Source organism: Podarcis melisellensis (assembly GCF_964234715.1).
Source record: "Podarcis melisellensis genome assembly, chromosome: 4".
Classification (NCBI taxonomy): Eukaryota; Metazoa; Chordata; class Lepidosauria; order Squamata; family Lacertidae; genus Podarcis; species Podarcis melisellensis.
This window is the reverse complement of record NC_138531.1, coordinates 56,058,368-56,081,135: the sequence shown is the minus strand read 5'-3', so window position 1 is coordinate 56,081,135 and position 22,768 is coordinate 56,058,368. Positions and strand designations below refer to the sequence as shown.

General features: G+C 39.2%; 1 long non-coding RNA gene across 16 annotated transcripts in view; it reads right to left on the bottom strand.

Annotated features, from left to right (window-relative positions):
* LOC309368212 overlaps positions 1 to 22,768 on the bottom strand; it is a 123,547-nt gene that overhangs the window by 82,676 nt on the left and 18,103 nt on the right. For 3 of the 16 annotated variants that reach the window (XR_014167597.1, XR_014167605.1, XR_014167606.1), the window contains one exon: positions 9,454 to 10,052. The exons of 9 other annotated variants lie outside the window; for them this stretch is intronic. This is a non-coding gene — a long non-coding RNA (uncharacterized lncRNA). Of the gene's footprint in view, positions 1 to 9,453; positions 10,053 to 12,339; positions 12,487 to 12,851; positions 13,188 to 22,768 lie in introns of those variants that run through there. 4 more of the 16 variants (XR_014167607.1, XR_014167614.1, XR_014167612.1 and 1 more) reach the window with 3 other exon arrangements.

The following is a 22,768-nucleotide window of genomic DNA, read 5'->3' as shown; positions in this document are numbered from 1 at the left end:
ACAGTGGTTGTAGCTTGTTCCTGTCTATGCAGTAGTCCTGAATCCAAGTTCAAGACTACATTATATATAACACAACAGCCAGAATTCAACAATTCTCAATGCTGTGTTTTGTTCGTGCCCAAAATGTGCAACTCCAAGTCAGTGTTACTGAAAAAGACTGATGATTAATGTGAGTTACTTGCCTAAATTCCCTATGGGTAGGATGCAGCACATTAGTATTTTTGGAGATGGCCCACTGTACTATAAGCAACAACCTTCTTAAATAAAGGAGAATGTTTTCTGTGGACGACATTTCAGAGAAGACTGAGTAATTTGTAGACATTAATAGACTGGGACTGACTTACTACTCTGACTTGCAAAGCAGAGCATTGTGGGGATTTTCATAGGTCTACTTTATAATCCCCTTAAAATGGAAGCCCATGCATGACTAGACAATTAATTCTCAGAGAACTCGAGACACATTCCCCTCATGCTCTGATTATGAAAACTGAGCAGTTGACAGTAAGTGAGCCAAAAAGACCCCACATGATTGGTCACAAGGAAAGCTACTTAGGACAACAGAATGAGCACGAGTCGGAGAAAGCTCAGCACCTCTGTGCTAAACAGATTTATCCAAGGGGGAAAGAGGAGACGGCACAGTTGAAAGATTACAAAAATGGAAAACTTCATGGCACTGTGCTAGAAGTGGCATTGGTGAAGTCTATTTTAATCCAAATGTCCAAATTGTACTAAAGAAAATGTAACATGGCAAGAACTGGTTTCACACTACAAAATTCAAATAATACCATTTAACTCATGTTTACAATTTCATTATATAATTCTATAAGCAGTCTATAGTCATAAACATTGCATACATTTGCAGAATCACACTGAATCACAATGAATCACACTGAAGTGAGGCAGCAGTATGCCCCCTTTTTCCTTTTGGGAATTATGTATAATTTATGGCTTTTAACTTCATTGTTCACCTTGTCTTTTTGACTAAATGCTGAAGAAAGTAATAAATTCATACCATAGTTTCAAAACCTCTACCTAATGCTGGAGGTCATTTGGATATGAGACTGCCAACATTGTCCAGAAAGACAGATTCTTTGTTGTCCCAATATCAATTAAAGTGAAATTTATCAATTAGTCTGTGTAGTACATGGGTCCATACTAATTCAGCCTGTAAAAGAATACCAACCTTCCAATACGTGCTGTGAAAAATTCTGCATGGAATTAATTCACTAATAATTTTTTACGTTGTATTTTTACTACATTATATATCTTAGCTAAGACGGCTTTAACCTTCCAAACTTCATCAGTGAATATAAATACATTTGCTTCCATTAATATAAAAATGTAATAATTAGTTCTCCACTGTCATGGAAGCAATAGAGGTTCACCTTGAATTAAGGAACTTGATTAGTTGGCTCGAATGCCCCATAGTATGTAAGCCAGATAAGTCACTAAGAATGTTCTCGTGCCATATTGAATGTTCTAAGACAATGTCACTTTAAGAAAGACTTTTAAAAGTAGGTTAACTTCATTGTTTTGTGATGACCACAGGACAGACCTGTGGCACACAGAATAATGTTTCAGCAAGCATTCTACAGTCATATACCTGTGGACACTGCAACATTAGCGGTGTGCATTGGCTCTCTGTGTACCCTCCAAAAGGAGGTGAATTGGAATGATTTGGGGTAATATTTCACATCACCAAGTTGGATTGCGCTGTTAACAGGGCATGCTGTAGCAGAGCAAGGGATGTCCAGTCTTCCAAGCAACTTGGTTGCCTTGGTTTTCCTATAAAGGCAAATGCATAGCTGCCCCCTCCACTTGAATGTTGCCTGCTATGATTGGCAACAGCTCCACAAAGCTCTTTCCCAAACCAGCCATTGGAGAACTTTCTTAACTGGAGGTAGTAGAGTTTGCATCTCTGATCTCCTACATGAAAATATGTGTGTGACCACTAATCTAGGTCCCCTCCTATATTTCTCATAGTAGACATATCTCCATAGTGACAAAGTAGCTCAGTTTTTAAAGATTTGAGGAGCATGCTTAAATTGTAAGGGGGAAAGTGAACTCTAGGCCAAATTCATATATCATTTTTTTCTTGATAGTTCAGTAAAGTACTACCGTATTTCATCTGTGAACTGATGATGGGCATGTTAATCTAGTTTTGAGGAACAACAGCAAAGTGCTTTCTGCTGAGCATCTACCTATATTTTTGGTCCCCAGCTGGGCTTACCTGTTGGTGGGAGGGGGCAGCAACACTACAGTCTGAAACAGGAATCTATGGACCACCCACCCTCTAAATGACGTACTATGCCCAGAACAATTTACATTCGAGCACTGTGGGTAATTGAAATGAGAGGTGGCTTAATACCCAGATACCCTGTGTCTTCTATGGACTGTAGACCTTTAGTGGGATTTGACTGAATCTTAAGTACTTCATTTCTGATCTGTTGTGGATAGAATTAAACCATATTTTCAAAATAGAGAATATAATGGTTTGTATTTTTCAAACTATACTTACCATGCAATCCTAACCATATCTACTCAGTTGTATGCCCTGTTGGATTTAATGGGGCTTTCTTTGAGGTAAGTGTGGTTAGGATTGCCATTTAAATTGGTAAGACTTTTTAAATAGGCTGTGCGTGCAATTTTCCAAACAGTTTTACTAGGAATTACTGGGCTGTAACTTTCCTTACAGTGTTTTATTTAAAAAAGAACAAATCACAAATTGTCAAATGAAAAAAAATATAATCCAAAGGTAACATTTTCAGAAGTGAAGTTATGGATATGTCCCTGTCAATCCACCCTTATTTCACAGACCCACAATTTTGAGTTGTTATGCATTACACAACAGTAACAGCACAATCAGTCTGAGACACTACAGTCTAAGACAATGTAATTATTAAATAAGAACTATTGATCTGTGACAAACAGTCTGGGGGTCTCAGAGCAAAAACTGAGACTGGTAGAATATGAAACAGCACTTAACTTATCTCATTTTCTCTTTTTAGCCTAAACTCACCCTTGAATACTTGAGACAGTGAAGTTGTGGCTACTTCCTGAAAGCAATGTACATATTATTGAATCCAAGTGCTGCAAAACTGCAACAAAAGTACACAAAAATGAAACATCCTGCTGGAGAAGGTAGTAAAACACCAGAATCCGTCTTCAGTTCATATAAACCTTTTAAGACTGAGTACTGTATTATGGGACGTGGGTGGCGCTGTGGGTAAAACCTCAGCGTCTAGGACCTGCTGATCGTCAGGTCGGCGGTTCGAATCCCCGCGGCGGGGTGCGCTCCCGTTGCTCGGTCCCAGCGCCTGCCAACCTAGCAGTTCGAAAGCACCCCCGGGTGCAAGTAAATAAATAGGGATCGCTTACCAGCGGGAAGGTAAACGGTGTTTCTGTGTGCTGCGCTGGCTCGCCAGATGCAGCTTGTCACGCTGGCCACGTGACCAGGAAGTGTCTCCGGACAGCGCTGGCCCCCGGCCTCTTAAGTGAGATGGGCACACAACCCTAGAGTCGGACACGAGTGGCCCGTACGGGCAGGGGTACCTTTACCTCTTCTGTATTATAATTTCTGCCTATTTTTAAAACAGCCCTTGACAAGTCCCCGTCCAGCCTTTCTTTTCTGGCATAGGCATCTGTTGCCCTGATGGTCAAAATTGAAAGAGGGTTGTTGTTTTTTAAGTTGTCTACTATGTTAATGGTATTCTATAAGGGTGGTGTGTTAATTGGCCCAAGCATCAGCTGCAAAGTAGGCATGCCAGGCTGGGAACTCCACTCACTTGAGCAGCTGGAAATTGATTTTACAAACTACTGTATTGCTGAGGTTGGGCGAGGAAGTGTGTGAGTGGGGGCCAGAATAAGTCCCTTCTTGGTTTCCACAATACTTTTGCTAGACCATATGTAAAGTTAATTCTCTGACTTATTCCACACATGCCTTCTAGAAGGCAATTTATGTGAAAGAGTGGGAATAAAATAGGGCTAGGGTAATATTTCCCAGAAAAGATTTTTCCAATAGATTTTTCAATTTCCTTTTTTAAAGCTCCTACCTGAAAAAGGAGAATATTTGTTTGTGCTCCCACCTGCACCCTATGCAAGACTGTATTCAGCAAAATGGTTTCCTGAATTTTGCTGCTTGTTGACAGGGTAAATAGTTTCAGCCACAACTGTGGACCCATTTGTTTTTTGTTTTTGTTTTTATGAGGGAAAACTTATCTCTTTTTTTCTTTTTTATTAAAGATTTATTGGTTTACAAAGGTATGCACAATGTCTCTTTTTTCAAGTTACATTTTCCATAGGTCAGTTTCCATTTTAAAATACAATTCGATTTTCTTTTAAATGTTGTAGAAGTGAGCATATGACTTACCTCCCCCCCCCTTTTTTATTACTTTTACTAGTCAGTGCAAAGTTTCCAGTTTCATCCAATCTGGTTTGTCAACATTCTTTTAGAACTGAAATGCAGCAAGGCACACCAGATTCGTATTGGTAATAATCAGTATCACCAAGGGCCAATCTATACAGCTTGCTGTTCAAGGTGAAGCAGTAAATGTTATACCACTGTCAAGTTAAGGTATATAGTACTAACTATTCAAATTATTATGACCCCTGAAAATCACAGATATGTTTTCCCATGCCAGCATAAAATACAGTAACAACAAATTAAATAATCAATGCTTTCTTGTCCTTACAGGCAACTCAAAATCTGCTGCCCAAGGCAGCTGCCCAATTCTAATGGTAGTATGGCCCTGAATTAGATAGATAATGTGAAGTTCTGAATCAAAGGTAGTGTAACTGCCACTAGAAGAAAGACCAATAAAAGACTCTGTTCATTTTCATTTACAATTGTACTTAATTATCCAGTTTCTACTTGCATGTTTATTTTTGAAAACTTTTGATTTATTTTTTTAAAGACTAACTTAGTTTTTGTGAAATTTGTGTCATATCCATCAACTACGGGAGGAAAAGAAATGCAAAATAAAACTTTCCTTCCTCCTCTTTTAATTTTCCAAGCTTCATTAAATTTGGTTTATCTATTCCATGGTAAGAAAATGCATTCCTTGAAGCAACATCTATCATCCAAAGAGTTTTTATAAACAAAATATATCCACATCTGTATTTCAGTTTCTGCCAATTTTAAATGGAGCTTTGCATAATTCATTTGAATATTTTTTCTTAGAGGCATAATGTTTCAATACACCATCGGAGAATGCTATTTTTATTGCCATCAAAAGAAGGTATAACATGTGAAACCATAGGAAGACAGGCATGAGCATTTAAATTGCTCCAGCTACTATGTCTCATTAGGAAAGTTTCCAAAGTAGATTCTTAAATTCCTCATATTTTCTGTGTAGCAGCGATAGTCAATGTGGTGCCCTCCAAATGTCATTGGACTACAACTCCCATCAGCCCCAGCTAGCATGCTCAATAGTGAAGGATTATGGGAGTTGTATTCCAACAACATCCGAAGATCACCATGTTGACTACCCCTGAATGAAATGGGACTGTTCAAAGGCAGAAGAAAATAAAAATAGATTTTCAGTAAGATTACAGATGGAAGTGGTGACCAAATTCTTTCCCAGTCATTGCTTCTGTGAATTGAAAAGGGAGCAAGATTTGCAGCTGTACTCTGACATCATTTCCCCAGTACAAAATATTGTATGAGGAGCTGACCTTGTGCATTATTGTGTGAGGAGCCAGACCCAGAACTCATTGCCAAAGGTTTCTCGAAAATTCAAGTGGGTGCCTCACATCCAGGGGTAGAACGGCTTCCTCTACACTATTTGCCAAGCAATATACAACTTCAATCGTTGCCAGTCCTTTGCATAATTATCCACATATCCTGTGAGCAGGAAAGGCAAGTGGCTAGAAAGAACCCAACCTCCCACATCCCTTCAACTTTCCACGCCATGGAGAAATGCTTGCATAGCATAGCAGTGTTCTATCAAGAGGGAAAGTCGGGCTTGGCAATCTGGCACTGATGGCTACCCTCAACGTAAGCCAAGGGGTTGGGTGCTAGAAAATGTATGCAGGATCCCACAAGCCATTGTACACCACTTACAGAATAGCTCATGAGGACTGGGTCTTTAGACACAGACAGATTCTAAATAAAGTAAGGCATTACTTCAGTGTCACACAATTGGTGTTTCATGTCTAATTTCCATAAGCTTTCAGGTTGATGGATCAGTCACAAGCTGCCAATTGACCCACTGAGCAGCTTTATCTCCTTGATGTCAATTGGCTTCTGCTGCAATTGAGCAATATTTGTGCAGTATCATATATCTCCATGATGATTCCCATGGAACACCTTAACTAGATTTATGGGAAAGGGCTCTTTCTCAGTAAAATGACAAGGTCAGCAATGAATATATGCATGTTGTCTATATGCAGTAGAAAAGAAAAGAAAAGAAAAATCACTCCAGAAAAACTAAATGTAGTGCTGAATCAGTTCTGAGGGTGCTGATAAAATACCCTGTATGCAAAATACTTTGTTTCTAAACAAGGTAAAACCACAAATAATGTGGAGCACAAATATTTCCTTTCGAGATGCTTCTACTCAAATTTCCAATTGCATGCTCTTATGACAGTGTTCTGGTGTTGTGTATTAATTAAAACTCAACCATTCTGAAGAGCTTGGCACCATCTTAAACTGACCTGTTTTACCTAATCAAAATGCTTTTTTCTTGGCTGTGGGTGGTATTCAACTAAGTTTAATTCAGAGTAAACCTGATGAAATTAATGGACCTAACTTATTCATGTTCTTTAATTACAATGGGTTTACTCTGAGTAAAACTTGAATACCACAATGTATTCTCCACTGTGTGTGTGTGTGTGTGTGTGTGTGTGAGAGAGAGAGAGAGAGAGAGAGAGAGAGAGTAGGGGGGTGCTAACTTGTGACTCTCCAGATGTTGCAGCCAATTGCATTTGATATTAGCAAGATTTTACAGTGAGCAGGATTCTAAGCTTGTAAACCTGAATGTGTTTAGAAGGCCTAACCTGACTCCTTGCTCCTTGCTCCCTACTCATGCTGCCTTTCTCTGTTCATGAACAACACCTAAACAGGGCTTGAATTGATTCGGGAGGTGGGTGAATCTGACAACTTCCATTGCTCTCAGTTTAACTTTTCCAATCTTAACTCTGGTTCACATTTTCACATCAGTTTGCATTTTTATGCCATCCGTGTGGAAATTCATCAGCATTCTCCTAATATACCATTCTGCAAGCATTTTTGCATTTTTACTGCTATTCTCACAGATGTGTGCATTTTTATGAACAATTTCACACGATATCTACATTTTTCTGTAAATCATTTTGTCGGAAAAATACATTATCACATTTGTAGAAGTGCAAATTTTGAAGGATAGCTGCATTTTTGTTTATTAGGTGGGTTCATCCCCGCCCCCAAAAATCAATTCTAGTTTAATTGCCTTACATTACTCCATCATCTTCTACAATTATGCATGCAACAGTCTACTTGGTACTTGCTTTCCTGCTTTTATTTCTAATTGTCCCATTTTCCTTTGAAGTCAAATAAACAGGTTTAGCAGGATGATTTCCACCCTGTTTCAATAAAGAGTACCAGTTCTTCGTATATTAACTCTCACCTCCGAGTAAATTGGTTTATTAAAATCTTTGCTATGAATTTGTTTGCCAGCCTTTTAGTACTCTCAAAGTGAAATTATCCCACCTTCCTCCCTTGACTCTTTCCCCAGCCACTCAAGTTGAGTGCACACAAGTTTTGAGCTTCATTTCCGACTCAGGTGAAGTGTTACACATTTACAGTAATTTGCCTTGAACATTCTGCTATCTGAAGGGTCTATAGCTGCCAAGCAGCTCAGTTGGCACCTGTGATCAAGTTAAATTAGTGAATCATCTTGCAAGCAGGAAGTATGCCATCCTAACAGATGGTTACGGTGTGTAGTCACAGCCAAGTGATCATGTATGTACATCACTTGCGCATGTTAAAGACAGCAGCCTCCACAGCCAGGTTAACTGACAGTCTATCAAATGCTTTCATGCATAAGATGACAAAAACATGGCTTTCCATATGCTCCACCTTGCTATTGCTCAGCTATATCTCACTGTGTACGTTTTCATAAGTTTCTATGAAAACAGGGCACTATAATAAGAAGGCATACCTGCATCACAGCATGGATCTTGGAGACGGGCACTTAAAGGCATTTTACTGAGATTTCCATTTTAAAAGAAAGTTGAGCATTGATAAGGCAAAGTATTATCCATTCAATCTCAGTTTTCAAAGCCAGACTGAGCTTCCATTCCAAAGCTTGTGCAAGATAACTGCAAAATGATGTTTAGAAACAACATTAAGCCCCCAGGAACAGCAAAGCCAGAATGACACCTTCTGTGTGGATGGCACTTTTATCCATGAAAGGCTTTTGATCCAGCAAATAGATACTTCTGGGGGAGGGGATCTGCCAACCCTCAAGAAGAATTGGGAGAAGCAGCCCAGTGAGTTACAGGAGGGGAAGTGGGCAAAAAGCCCCCTTGGCCACTAGCGGTAGTGTCCCCTGGTCCCTGGTCCTGATCACGTTCAGGAGCAAAGTTTGGATCTAAACTAATGGATCGTCTCTTGCTTTTCACCTTGTGTGCATCTCACAATGAAGAAAGCTGAAATATACTGAGCTTGTCAACTTGTGCAGGTAAACTAAAACCAACATCAGCTACAGGACCCCTGATGGCACCTTATCCAGGAAAGGCTTTTGATCAAGCAGGTGGCGCTCTCTCTCTCTCTCTCTCTCTCTCTCTCTCTCTCTCTCTCTCTCTCTCTCTCTTGTATTTCATTTAGATGTCATTTTCATTTAATCACTTGTTTAAGAAAGCATTTAAATGTGTAATGTAGCATTCAGTAGAAACCATTAGCTATGTGTGCTTTAGGATTCCTCTACTCATTTTAACATGACTGTAAATACAAAAACAAATGAAATGGCATTTGACCTTGAGTACGAATAGCCTGTTCCACTTAACTGTTCATTGCTGGCCCTTGGAATGCTGATCACATACAGAAGGGATTTAGACAAAATAGATTTGACTTTTTCAGTAAATTAATTTTAAACCAGCTTAGACATTTAAATAATGAAAAAAAATTCTAAATGAGAATTATGAAGGGAGATTTAGCTCACCCTGGTTAACAAAATCTCTCATCATGATCTTCGTTTAGCCAGTTCATTTAGAAACTCTAAAAATCCCTCCTCCTCCAATGTTTTAGTAAAATAGTTGAAACAGCCAGAGGACTTTTTTTTAAAAAACCCAAAAAACTGCAAATAAGCATTTTTAGGACAATTTGTTCATTTTATCCATTAAACAGAATTATTAACAATGCAAGAACAGGAATAACCAAGTAGAATAAGCACTATAATCTAATGAATTAAGTATTTGCAAAATACAGAGGTTAGTTACTAAAATTAGTCCTAACAATTAAAAAAAGCACAAAGAAGTTGAAAGGTTATGCTATGCAACACTTTATTTTATTTTTCCTTTTCAGACTTTGTTGTGTTATAGAGACGAACCCACAGCCCAACCCTAAGATTTACTGCCACAGAAATAAAGTATTGGTATGGACTGTTAAATGCATTGAGTGGTACTCAACTTACTTTTACTCAGTGTAGACCCATTTGAATTAATGAGCCAGCAGGCAGAGGACAAGGTGATGGTGAGGTTGGTGTGGAACAAGAAATTGGCTCCGCTGGTGCATTTGCACTGCACAGCCCTGCCTCACCCCTTACCAATGCAACCAATTGGACGTCAAGTGCTATAATATTTTTAAATGGATGATCAAATCTTCTCACATGTTTCTTCCAAGCAGAAGTTTGAAAATATCCAATTTCACTTTAGACAGAACTTTGTAGCAAATGTTGAAAGCTTGGGGGCATACATCTTCTAACAATTCCACTAGTGTGTTTTTTTTTGGGGGGGGGGGTTAGAGGTAATTCTTTTTGTTTCCCTTGAAATTTCTTCAGTATTTTGACCAAGCAAAACTTCTATTTCAGAGAAATTCAACGGCAGTTCCTGTCTTATTTTCCATGCTTCCTACCCTGGAAAGAAAAAAATAAATAAATCCAAGGAACTGAACATCAAATGGTGGGGAAAGCTGAAGTAAAAGATTGGATAGATGATAGTTAGTTAGTTAGTTAGTTAGTTAGTTAGTTAGTTAGATGATAGATAGATAGATGATAGATAGATAGATGATAGATAGATAGATAGATAGATGATAGATATAGATGATAGATAGATGATAGATAGATGATAGATAGATGATAGATAGATGATAGATGATAGATAGATAGATGATAGATGATAGATAGATAGATAGATGATAGATGATAGATATAGATGATAGATAGATGATAGATAGATAGATAGATAGATATAGATAGATAGATGATAGATAGATAGATGATAGATAGATGATAGATAGATAGATAGATAGATAGATATAGATAGATGATAGATAGATAGATGATAGATATAGATAGAAGATAGATAGATAGATAGATAGATAGATAGATAGATAGATAGATAGATAGATAGATAGATAGATATAGATGATAGATATAGATAGATGATAGATAGATATCAATAGGTAATAGACCGACAGAAAGACGTCCCTGCATACCAGTGCCCTGTGTGATTTTAACAGAGAAGGCTTTTTTAAGCAAATGCAAGATGCACCACCTTAGTGGGAGTGCTACTTCATCCTTGCATCTCTGGAGAACTTCATTATGCGTGCACCATGGGAAGACTAGCTTTTGCTTCCAATTTATTCTAGGAAGTAGAAACATCCGGCATGAAAGAGTAAAGAGCAGATTACCCTGTAGTTCATCTATATTTGCTTCCTATATCCTATTGTTTTTCCATCTGTTAAAAACTCAATAGACATCAGCCCTCTGGAATTAGATAATAACCTCGCTAAGCGGCAGCATAATGGGTTAATCAGTCAAGCAACGAGAAGTTTGTACTTTGAAAAGTCATAAAGAAATACTCCAAAGAGAAGCACAGCTGAGCGAGTCATTAAACTTAATGCAGATGTGTCGATGAAAAGTACAAGACAAAGGTACAACAGTTCATTAAGTTCTCTGCAAAACAAAAGTTGTTGTACTTAAAAAAAATCTACAGGCTATGAAGGCATATATTTGCACACGTTTGACTAAGGTCATAGGCACAAACTGATTCAAGCTAGTGGCAGCATCAGATTTCAAAGCAGGGGCTTGGAATGAGCATGCACATCTTCCACCTTTCCAAGCCTTCAGACTGGAGCCAAACAATCTAAGTGCCATGTTCAGCTGCAATGGGGTGACCTAGCGATGTCCACCCTCCCTACTACTGTGCAAACATTTCTAATCAAACCTTACAATACATTGACTTTATAGAGGGATCATGCAACCCTACAAGGTTGTTTCAGCAGCATCCCATTACCAGAATCCCCAGGGAATGGTCTTACTATACAGACATTATGATACATTTCTAGGTTCCTGGGGCACTGTCAAAAACATGTACACCAACATTTCAAGTGCCATGAGGCAAGGGAAACATAGTTCGCAGGACTCCTGTGATCCCTAATGAGGATATCGGATTCTGTGGAAACCTCAGTGTCCACATTTCTTGGAAAATATCTTGCTATGCCAACCACTTCTCAGTAGAAAAGTTACGCAATATACCGGTACTTGAACACTGAATGTGTAAGCTTATGTCTAAAGTCAAAGGATGGAACAAATGTCACTAGATCTATTGCTGGATAAGTGATTCTTGTATTTGTTTAAAAAACAATAAAAATTATTGGGGTGTGTGGGGGGGTGTTTAAACTCATTTCACAGGGATTCTGATGTTCAAGCTGCTTCCAGAGCAGTGATCTAAGGCATAATTGAGGTCCGATTCTAAAGTTTCTCCATTCCAATGGTTTTCAATTGTCATTGTTTCAGAGAAAGTTAGGAATTAAGATACTCATTTATTTCAGTGTGTGTGTATGTAAGCTAATAGATGCAAACTAACATATATATCAAGAAGGTTTTGACCCCCAAGTGTAGAGATGGGGCTTGAGTTTGAACAAGAACTTTATTGAAATTGAACATAGATGAAAGTGTTTTCCTTCTTCTGCAGCATTTTTGGGGAGGATCAAGCCCCCCTGGCTCAGGGTTAGTAGTTCACCTTTGTCCTATATATGCCCCTTCAAAGCCCTCACCACTACCACATGAGTCTCACAGCTTTGCATGAATGAGCCAGGAAGACCACAAGTTGGATTCATGCCCTTATAATCTCATAACCTTGATGGGGTGGATCTGAAGAAGTTTTCCTTCACCTTAACACTTGCTTTAGGGTGCTTACATGAGGATTCTCTTCATTTCTGTTGGACATATACTGCATCAGCCAGTCTATACAGCTGTGACAACCAATCGTTAACCAGGAGGACCAGCAGGTCATTGTAGCATAAATGAAACCTCCTTCGCCAGCAGCCACAAAACTGTACTTGGTCTGTCAGTAAAAACAACAACAGCTATGTGGCAGAAACCAGTTTAACTCACATTGTATTCTGGGTGGGGAAGTGGCTGCCAAGCTGAATGCAGAAGAAAAAGTATTGGAATATAATTGTATATCGTCTTACTCTGACTTTTTTTTAACTGGCTCACCAATTTACTCAGCTAGCCATTCTTTTTCCTCACCAGGGGACTAAGTGCAAAGATGCCTTTGTCTTGTTTTGAGGATTGGTTTTTACAAATGATACTTCACATTTCTGCCTAATGTCTCCTAACTTGTGAAGACTTGGCTTAGTTAAATCTTAATTGAAAGATGCACAGTTGCTGCATACATTTTTAATAACACTCTTTTCATAAGTCCGGAATTGTGATACATCATACAAAATAATACATTCTGATTGCTATTTGTTGTTGAGCGGAGTTATTTGGCCTTCAAAATAGCAAGAACAGCCTGCCCTTCTTCAAGCTGACACACACACAAAGCTAGAGCTGCAGTTCCCCTTTTCTTCCTCTTTTACCTTTCCCATATCTTCTAATTTGTTGAGGGAAATGGTCTGACACACCAAGTTCTTATGAATGCTTTTACATAGTCACTCTCTGTTATAAAATTATTGACTAAAACATATCCACTCCAGTTCTTTTCTAACGTTTTAGTAAGTAGTCCCAGATTTCTTTTGTCTGTTCCCTTAATAATGTATTCTGAAAGGAATGGAAAGAACATGAAGGAAGCAACTTGATCAACAAAAAGAAAGACAAACTGTTCTAGGTGCAGGAAACCACACAACGCATGAACACTCAAGGATGTAAGTGGGAGAGGGTAGCAGCACTGAATTATAGTAAATCAACTTGTTTAGAGCAACAGAATAAAGGAATGATGGGGGCTCACAAACCAGAGTGTTCCTCTAGGCTGGCTCACATCCAACATCATTTTATTTTTCTGAATAGCAGCTGTCTTTCCTGTGAGTCACACACTGGGTTAAAAAATTAATGGTGTGGCAAATGAGACTCCCTATGTTAGGGATACTATTTGTGGTGGAACCTTCTAACTTCAAAGCTCTAAGAATCAAGCATGGCCCTACCGTAAGACAAAGGAGGCAGGCACCTCAGGCAGCAAATGCTGAGGGGTGAGGAATAGAGCTGTGTGTGCCACATGGCCTGGCCTGTATTCTTTGTGCTGGATTGCTGCCCTTAGGTGGATTTGAGGATACTGTTCCCATAGCCAGTGTAAAAAAGGATTCAATTGCCAGATTGGTTAGTTTCTGAAGATTAGGGCTGCCATATTTTACAGAACAAAAAAGAGGATGCTATAACAGCCATTCAAAGCAAATAAATGACTCAAATTTTACCCCTGAAAAAGAGGACATGCCCCGAAAAAAGAGGGCATATTGACTCAATATCTTGTTCTTTGTCTCAGGCAGCAAAATGTCTTGGGCTGGTCCTGCTTAGAATCATAGAGACTGAATAAGAGACTGGTGGGCTTACCCAATGGAAGAGAAGGTTGAGTCTAGTCAATGAATCCTGGGTTAACTAAGAAGACCATTGGGAGAGAAAACAGCATGCAGAAGAGTCTGAGTGTTGACCAGAACATGGATAAAGACTTGCGAGATAAATGGGATCCTCCTTATTGAGGGTCCTGGTTGCACGCGGGCCCCTAGGACACCCCTGCAGGGTTAATTATTTAGGGGTGTAGCCTAAGCCTTAGCATTTTGACCCCAGGATCATGCCAGGCTGTTTGGGCCGATCGTGTGAGGCAGCGTGATTCCTGGGGTCTATAAAAGCGGCAGCGTGACATGATTTGGGGCACTTGCTTCGCACTGCTGGGCACTCATCCTCCCTCCTTAATGTTAGGTGTTGCTGCTTTGGCCTTGCTTAGGATTGGGCCGCCTGTTTTGGAACAGGGGCTGGGTAGGAATTTTCCCATTTGGCAGATTGGCTCCAGCCACTTGATTTTCTCCTACCTCCTCAGCAATCGTCGCAACTTTGTAAGGTATTGGCTTATTGAAATGTGGGGGAGGTGAGGTGCGGTCATCACCTGCCCCTCCAGGAATAGGGTATTCTGGTAAAGGAATCCGAGGGTCCCGGATCTCGTCTGAAGTCTGCTTGAGAGGCTAGGACCATGCCAGGATCACAGGAACCCTGAGGTGAGCTTTGGTTGGTCTTCATCGATGTTCCTTCCTCGGTGTTTACCCTTTCAGACTGCCAGTCAGAGAGGCGGGGAGTCAGTTATAGTCTGTTGCCAATGTCTAAGCCAATACCGCTCACTTTGCTGTAATCAATAAAGTTGTGGCCTAAAATTTTGCCCAATAACGTAAACTAAAATATGTATCCATGTGAAGTTATTTACAGGGGAGGGTCTTGGAGGCCTCGAAGCGCTAAATACAAAAAAATGGAAGAAGAAAGCAACCCTTCTAGTGGTAACACTACGATGGAGCAGAACTGGAAGATTATTGTAGGTATTCTGAGACCCTGAGGTTGATCAGCCTGTACGCACATTCCTTTCTATCACTATTGAAAGAGAGTGGGTGCTTTTTTCTGTTTATTATGCAGAGATTTATTCTGGGTCTTTGAATCAGTCCTAGTAAAAATATGGTAAAGAAGGTTAAGGTTTCTGCCAGTGCTGTGTCTTTGAACATAGGTTGATGAAGGTTGCAGTCCTAAGCCTCAGTGATGCCCATAGTCGTTAAAAATGAGTAGATATGGTAAGAATTGTGCTGATTACTTAGAATAAGAATGTTTAGACTTGCATTGCAATTCTTGTTAGTGTTGGTGTTGTTTGTTTTGGCTTGAGGCTGTAAGATGTAAGTGTACCAGGATTCAAACACACCCACACCCACCCACCCACTCACCCACGTGCTTCAAAAAATAAACAGTTCTGTTTTCTCCATGTTAGATTTCAAGTGATGTGTTATTAAATGGACTAAAATAATGCAAATGTAGTGGTAGAAATTTGTACATATATACTTACAATGACTTTTTAAAAATCCAAGTTTTCACATGTCACCTTGCTTCTGATATTCTGCAAGTATGCTATATCCTGGAATGCCTTCTCCTTAAAGGGCACATGTAGGATTCATTTTCCCATGTAATCTGAGCTAATACATTCTCCAACATATTTACACCATTTTTGTCAACATGTGAATAATATTTCTGTGTTTATTTAGTTATAATGCAATTAGCTGATAAAGGCTTATTACCACTAAGACCATGTTTATCGCACTAGTCCTGAAAGTCATTCAGCTCAGCTTTCTGTTTATAGTAAATAAAACTAGCTTTAGCCACACAGGAAATCACTGCCATCTTCTCTAAATGACATTTGAATGCTAACTGTGATCCTCATTGGCAAACTTTCTCCTTCCCTACTGCTGAGAATACAAACCAGATAGAGTTAGAAATTATGCATGTGGACTTTGAAGAAATTCAATGAGCCTGTCTCCATTGAAAGACTTATAGATTGATGGCAGATGGCACTTCACTGTCCTGCAGCAGGCAAGTAACATGCAACAATACAGAAAATAATCATATATGATAAACAATCTTCCCATGGAGGCAGACTCTCATTTCTCCTCCAAGTGATGATTTTGGAGTATCAAAAGGGTGCATTTAGGGGAGTATGACTGGTTTGGTTGCCCTGGGCACAGAACCTCAGGGGCGTCCTAGGGGGAATCACAACTATGATCCATAATAGAAGGTGAGAGGCAGGTGCCACTGAATTTTGGTATCACATGAGGCATCAACGACATTTGAGACCCTGAGATTCTTGTTTCTGGAAACCAAGCCTTATGAGGAAAAGTTCAGGGAATTGGTATGTTTAGTCTGGGAAAGAGGAGACTGAGAGGAGATATGATAGCCATCTTCAAATATCTAAAGGGCTGTCACATGGAAGAGGGAACAAGCTTGTTTTCTCCTGCCCCAGAGCCTAGCATCTGGACCAATGGTTTCAAGTTACAAGAAAGGGGATTCTGATTGAACACCAGGAAGAACTTTTTGACAGTAAGAGCTGTTAGACAGTGGAACGATCTCTCTCGGTTGGTGGTGGAAATTTTAAAGCAGAGGTTGGATGGCCAACTGTCATGGATGTGAATGTTGAGATTCCTGCATTGCAGGGAGTTGGACTAGAGGACCCTTGAGATCCTGTCCAACTCTACAAATCTATGACACTATTATCTGGACTTCAGTTTGTTTATCTGTGTTTAGTGTTTGGTCAGGGATCACATTCTTCAGATTTGGTTTTCTGCCTTTTCTAGTAAGGCAATGATGTGGTTTTACCTTTCATGCTTTTGGGCACTGGGGATCAAATACTGATTTGTGGGATCTAGAGCTATGTAAGTAATTTTCAGGTTCATCTGCATTGTAACATCAGCATTATCAATTTGAGAATCAGAATATGCCCAGAGTAGTGATGATTTTGATCCAGAATCTAGATAGGGTCTCAAAGGGCCCCGTTTTGGAAGCAATGCTAACCAAACAGAGGAATAAAATAACTGCCTCTCTCTAGTTCTTGGTCAAGTATTTGAAACTGCAGTAAATTCATCTGGACTGCAAAGAACCTTTATAATCTAATTTTAGTCTTGTAATTTGCCACCTAGGTTAAAATCTGGACCTAGCAGCAAAGGCAGCTGTCAGGTAGATAATGAGAGGGAAATATCGGTACAACTGGGCTAAGGTCATCAAACCATGACATAAACTGGGTTTGAAAGAAAGAAATGCCACTTAGTCTGCAGGAGCTTAAGACCTTAGTTGAAAGAGGCTTGATAGGGAAATGGCATGAATTGGGTAGGAAGAAAAAGAAATGGAAGCAAATATATAACCTCTGCTCTCACTTTGGGGATAATTATAGATCCCATCACCCAGAAAGAAGGGTGTGCTTTGTCACAAATGTGACTCTGTAGGAAAACATATAGATATGTTCTGAGGCTTCAGTAGAAAGGGGGAAATTTATTATCCCTTGTTGTACAAATGTAAGGACTACTTGTCAGAAATCATTACAAAACTTATTTCTGTTTTGTACATTAGGAGCCAAAGCTTCTTAGTATACAGATGCTGGAAGTAAGATTCTTCCAACCCCTATTGACAATGGTCTAAGTATATAAAAAGTATATAAAAGGCACACAGAAGGAAATGGTTGCATTCAATCATAGATCAGTAGCAATAGGTGCTATTAAAATCCAAAAATGCATAGTGGAGAAATGAAGATGAGAAGATATCTGGAAACAGAAAAGAAACCCAATTGTATGACCAAGTAGCACCACAAATATTGAGGTTTCTTTCTTCTGGAATGTTGGGATGCAACTCAACTTGCACTGGATGCTAATGTGTCTGCATTAGAAAGGGTAGATAGAAGAACCTCCAAGTTTCCTGGCCTGCCCTTTCTGACCTAACGTATGCCGACATTCCTTTGGGTTGCTGACCTCTTTTCTTACTCTCTTCATCTTCATCCTCATCTTGGAAGAGGAGACTTTTTTTTGTATCTCCCACTGAGATGCACAAACAAGCAAAGTTCAACGCATCTCCACCTGAGTTAGACAGAACTAGGATCTTTCCTATAAAGCATGTATTCCTTGTAATAAATGTTGTTTTCTTATTTTACAGAGTATCTCTGTGAATATATCCAGGTTAAAGTGATACAGGGATTCAATATTCATTTCAGTTTCTGCTGAAAGTTTTAAGTCTAAGCACCAACAGTTCCCTATGGGTCTGCCATCTCATCCTGAAAATCTTGTTCTATAATTAGTTTTCTCTTCTTCCATTTGCATCAAGCAGCCTAGCCTTCTCCCCATTGCCAGAATTGTCCTCTCACTGTTACCTTTGACTTGAAATTTGCACTAGCAAGTGCTAGCCTATTAGGACAGCATGCCCTTTGCAGATCTAGTCAACACTTCCATTGAAATGGCCAGCCAATAACGCCAGCCAAGGACCTCCTGAAGGCATAAAAGCAGTATTTCTTCCTCATAATTCAGTCAAGACAACATTGTACCACTTTACATTGGGTTGATGAGAGTCTTATGTAGCTCTCATGTGATCTTCCAGGTGGTAACTAAACACACCCATCTAGAATCAAGTATCTGCTTTTAACAGGAAGTGATTATAAATTTAGGTATGGAGTTGAAAAAGTGGATAGAGAAAAGGTTTTTTTAAAACCCCATATATCTGTTGTAACACTAGAACTGATGGATACCCAATGCAATTGCGTGTTGCAAGATTCAGGAAACAAAAGTGGAAGTAGTTTTCACAGAGTGCACATTAAATTATTGAACACTCTCCCACAGGAGGCCGTGATGGCCACCAACCTGGGTGGCATTAAAAGAGGATTGGGCAAATTCATGGAGGATAAGGCTACCAGTGGCAGTAGCCATGATGGCTTCGCTCTGTCACCACAGCTGTACATAGTAATGCTTCTGAATACTAGTTGCTGGAGGCTACAGGAGTGTGGAGTGCTCTTATGCTCAGATTCTGTTTGAGGGTTTCCCACAGGCATCTGGTTGGCCACAAGATGCTGGACTAGATAGGACATTGGCCTGATTCAGCAGGCTCTTCTTATGTTGGGATTGTTTTTAAGTGCAGAATATATTCATACAAGCATATGGTCACCCAACAGTAATGCATCAAACCCTCAAAACAGACATGAAGGGCTGCAAGTTCCAAGAACCCTGTTCAAATGGCCTACCAATTTACTCCCTTCTTCTTAACCCCTGCATTCCTAATTTCTCTCCACATAACCTACAGGCATTTCTTGCCATATCAGTTTTCATTCCAAGATGTGTAACGGCAGGTTCCTTCTGTCTCTCTTTCACAAGAGGAAAAAACTACTCTCTAACAAGCTCCTGCAATGGACCCCTTAGGGTCTCATTCTCCCCTGAATCAATTTCCATGGCAAGCAAAATACTATTCAGCATGCAGTCTCTTATAATTATTTGGTTTCTCTTTAGGGCTTACTCTAGCCCAGCACCTAAACTTCTCCAAGACAAAGCAAAGGGAAAAGTGGCCCATAGGCAATATTTCACCCACCCATGTAAGACTTCCCATCGGAAATCAATTTTGTCAGTAGAAACTGGAAGCAGGGAGTTTGTCTTAACAGTGCATTTCCCCAAGAGAACTTGCCTTCCACTAAGCCAAATCATAGATATAGCATATCAGAATAAGTATGTGTCAGAGAAGACTATGCTGGGAGAATTGAAAGATTCCTTTGCCTCCTGACAGGAGTCAGAAACATAGCAAAAGAATCAAGTGTGCTCTCGTGTCATTTCTGCAGCAATTTCAAATCGAGTCTTCCTCGAGTTAACCATGCAGAAAAATCCTAAATGAGATATACTCAACTCTTCCAATACTTGACTACTCATGGCCAGTTCTGCAACACTTGAGCACAGATAGTACTGTATAGTGTTTAATTAGGGCCAATGGTGGACTTTAGGCTCTCAAATTTCAGCGGCACCCAGGCATCTGATGCCTGATACTAGTCATAGGAACCTTAAAATTAGCAACTGTGAGGGTATGTTTCTGCTTTTAAATGATTTTAGGTTTTCTAAATATTTTTAGATGGATTTAAATTGTTTTTCAGTTTTGTAAGTATGTTTGCTGCCCTAGGTTCCTTTAGGAAGAAGGGATAATGATGATGATGATGATGATGATGATGATGATGATGACTGACCCTGTCCTCTCCCAATTCCAGATCACTGTTAAGTATTATGTCAACCAATATCCCAAGACACCAAACATTTAAAAAGGAATTGAATCTAATTCCAAATGCATTGTAGATCAACAATGGTATGACACAATGCCATATTTGTAGGCTTCTGATTCTGTTACCACCTTAACTGGTATTTGAATTTAGGCTGGAAAACCTAACCTTGAAGATCTGTACTCTAATATTCAACTAGGAAAGTGCATCTCATAATACTTCAATGTTAATTGTTTTCAGGTCTATTTTACAAAAGTTAAGAATGCTCACTGAGTTCTAATTAAGTATCTGCACAAGTGTTCTTTGAATCAAAGTCATGAATATCTATATTTCATTTTACTTTTAATTAAAGCATAACTCCTATTTCAATAAGTTGGCTCACTTTAAAAGGTAATAGAAGATGGCTACTTTGCGATTTGTAATCCAATTTATTTGTGTTGAAAATGATCTCCTAATGTCATTATACTTGTTATTAAATGTTCTTTGATATTGATGGAATATTGTTTAAAATGTATTTTTAATATTTTACATTAGACACTACCAGTGCTATTTTCTGTGGGGACGCAGGGGTATGCATACCCCTAAATATTTTTGAATCTAAGTTTGGCTTCATTGAGGGGCAGTATTTCAATATGAGTAGGAAAATGAGAATACCTCTAAACTTTTTTTTAAGAAAAAAAAGCACTGGGCATTACACATCAGTGGTGACAATAATGATGATGTTGTAGTCAACTGACTTTTACTCAGTGTAAATCCATTTAAATTAATGGTGATGACTTAGGGCTAGTGATTTTAGTGGGTCTACAGAGGTTTCCCAGTGGGGAGGGCAGTAGCAGGGGGAGTGGCATTTGAAGCGGGACCCCTGGTCATTGGATGCAACCAATGGCTTTTGCATGTGCTGGTAGCTCTTTCCACCGCATATTTCTACAAAAGATATTGATGGGTTCCCTTCAGCTTGGATCTAGTGAATCATGAAGCTGGACTTGATTCAGAACAAGGGAGGTGCCATCAGTCTTTAATCACAGGAAGTGTGCTTTATACAATTTTGAGGGAATGTGAATATGTGGCTGGCCCCCTCTCTAGATAGCCATGCATTGGCATATACATCTACATTGGCTACAAGTGAGCAGCTGTTCACATGCCAGTTTCCATGCTATCGGGAGCCAGGAATGAACAGGGTTTCCTCAGTACAAAGAACCATGCTGGCATATGGATTATCCCTGATAAAGCACTCTTCACGTACCTTTCCAGTGAATAGGGGCAACTGATTAAGGGCAATCCAATGGTGTTTTGTCAATGGGTTAGGTCAAGACCCTGTTGTTTCCAAATATTCACCAAATACACTGTTTTTACACATAAGGTGACAAACCTTGCCCAAATAGTCTTATAACAGAATAAAAACAAAACAAATTTCAAAATACTTATAATCTGAAGCAAGAAAAGGAGAAAATTAAAACCATAACAATGAAATCATAAAAAGGTGACAAAGTGAGACATACACATACAGCATATAGATACATTATCATTTTTATTCTGAAAGTTTTGATTATGAATTCTACCCCACCACCCCACCACTAAAAATATTGGGAGAGGCAAATTTGATTTGGGTAATATTTTCAAAGTTTAGAATAGTCAAAGAGTAAAAATCTTAAAAGATCAAGAGTTCCTCCCACTACTTTCCCTTGTTTTCGGCAGAAACAAATGGGATTTTTTCTTTTTCTTTAAGAAGCGAAAAACAGCAACTTGTTTGTTTTATAAGGTCACGGAGACAAATTGCCCTTTCTGCTGTTAAAGAAACCAGCTTGAATCTTCCCCTTGCAATTTGTCCTGGGTACTGAATACATTGTGTTTCCATATAAATGCAGTTAATGGACTTTAAAAACACAAGATAAATGGCAAGCTTCTGAAGTAAAGTCATGGTGCTATCAGGGGTCCTATAGTGCCATCACACTGATTACAAGTGAGTTACAGGTAGGTGAGAAGGGAGTAAAATGCTCACTAGGTGCCAATCACAAATAATAATGTGTCCTCAAATGAAGAAGTCCTCTGTCACTAATAATACCTTGCAATTTGCATATGTTCTACTCAACTATTTAGGGTGCTGGTAGACTTTAATTATGGCTGTTTTTAATGCTTTGATGCAATTGCTTTATTGTGTATTTCAATTATGTATGTTGTTACAATTGACTTTATATGTGTAAACCACCTGGAAGCCATTTTGGCATGCACATAATTAATATAATAAAATACAATTAGTACTGATGATAATGATGGTGGTGAACACCATGGGAGCAGGTCTAGCCCAAGCTTGGCATGCTCATTATAATGTACATGGAAAGCTCTCCACATAGACGGTACTTACATGCACTAGTAACTGGACTCTAGTTTAAAAGAAGATCAAAAGGGATGGCCCAATTAGCCAACCCATTTGTGTGTGGTGAATTGGGGTAGTTATTGGATTTGCTGCCCAAAGTGGTTTGGGAGTGAGGTTTATAATGGGTGGGGGGAAGAGGAAGAAGATGTTTTACAATTATAATTTTTACAATTATAAGCACTTCCCCTTCTCTCTGAAATGGCTTCATTCTGCTTCTCTTCCCTATTTCAG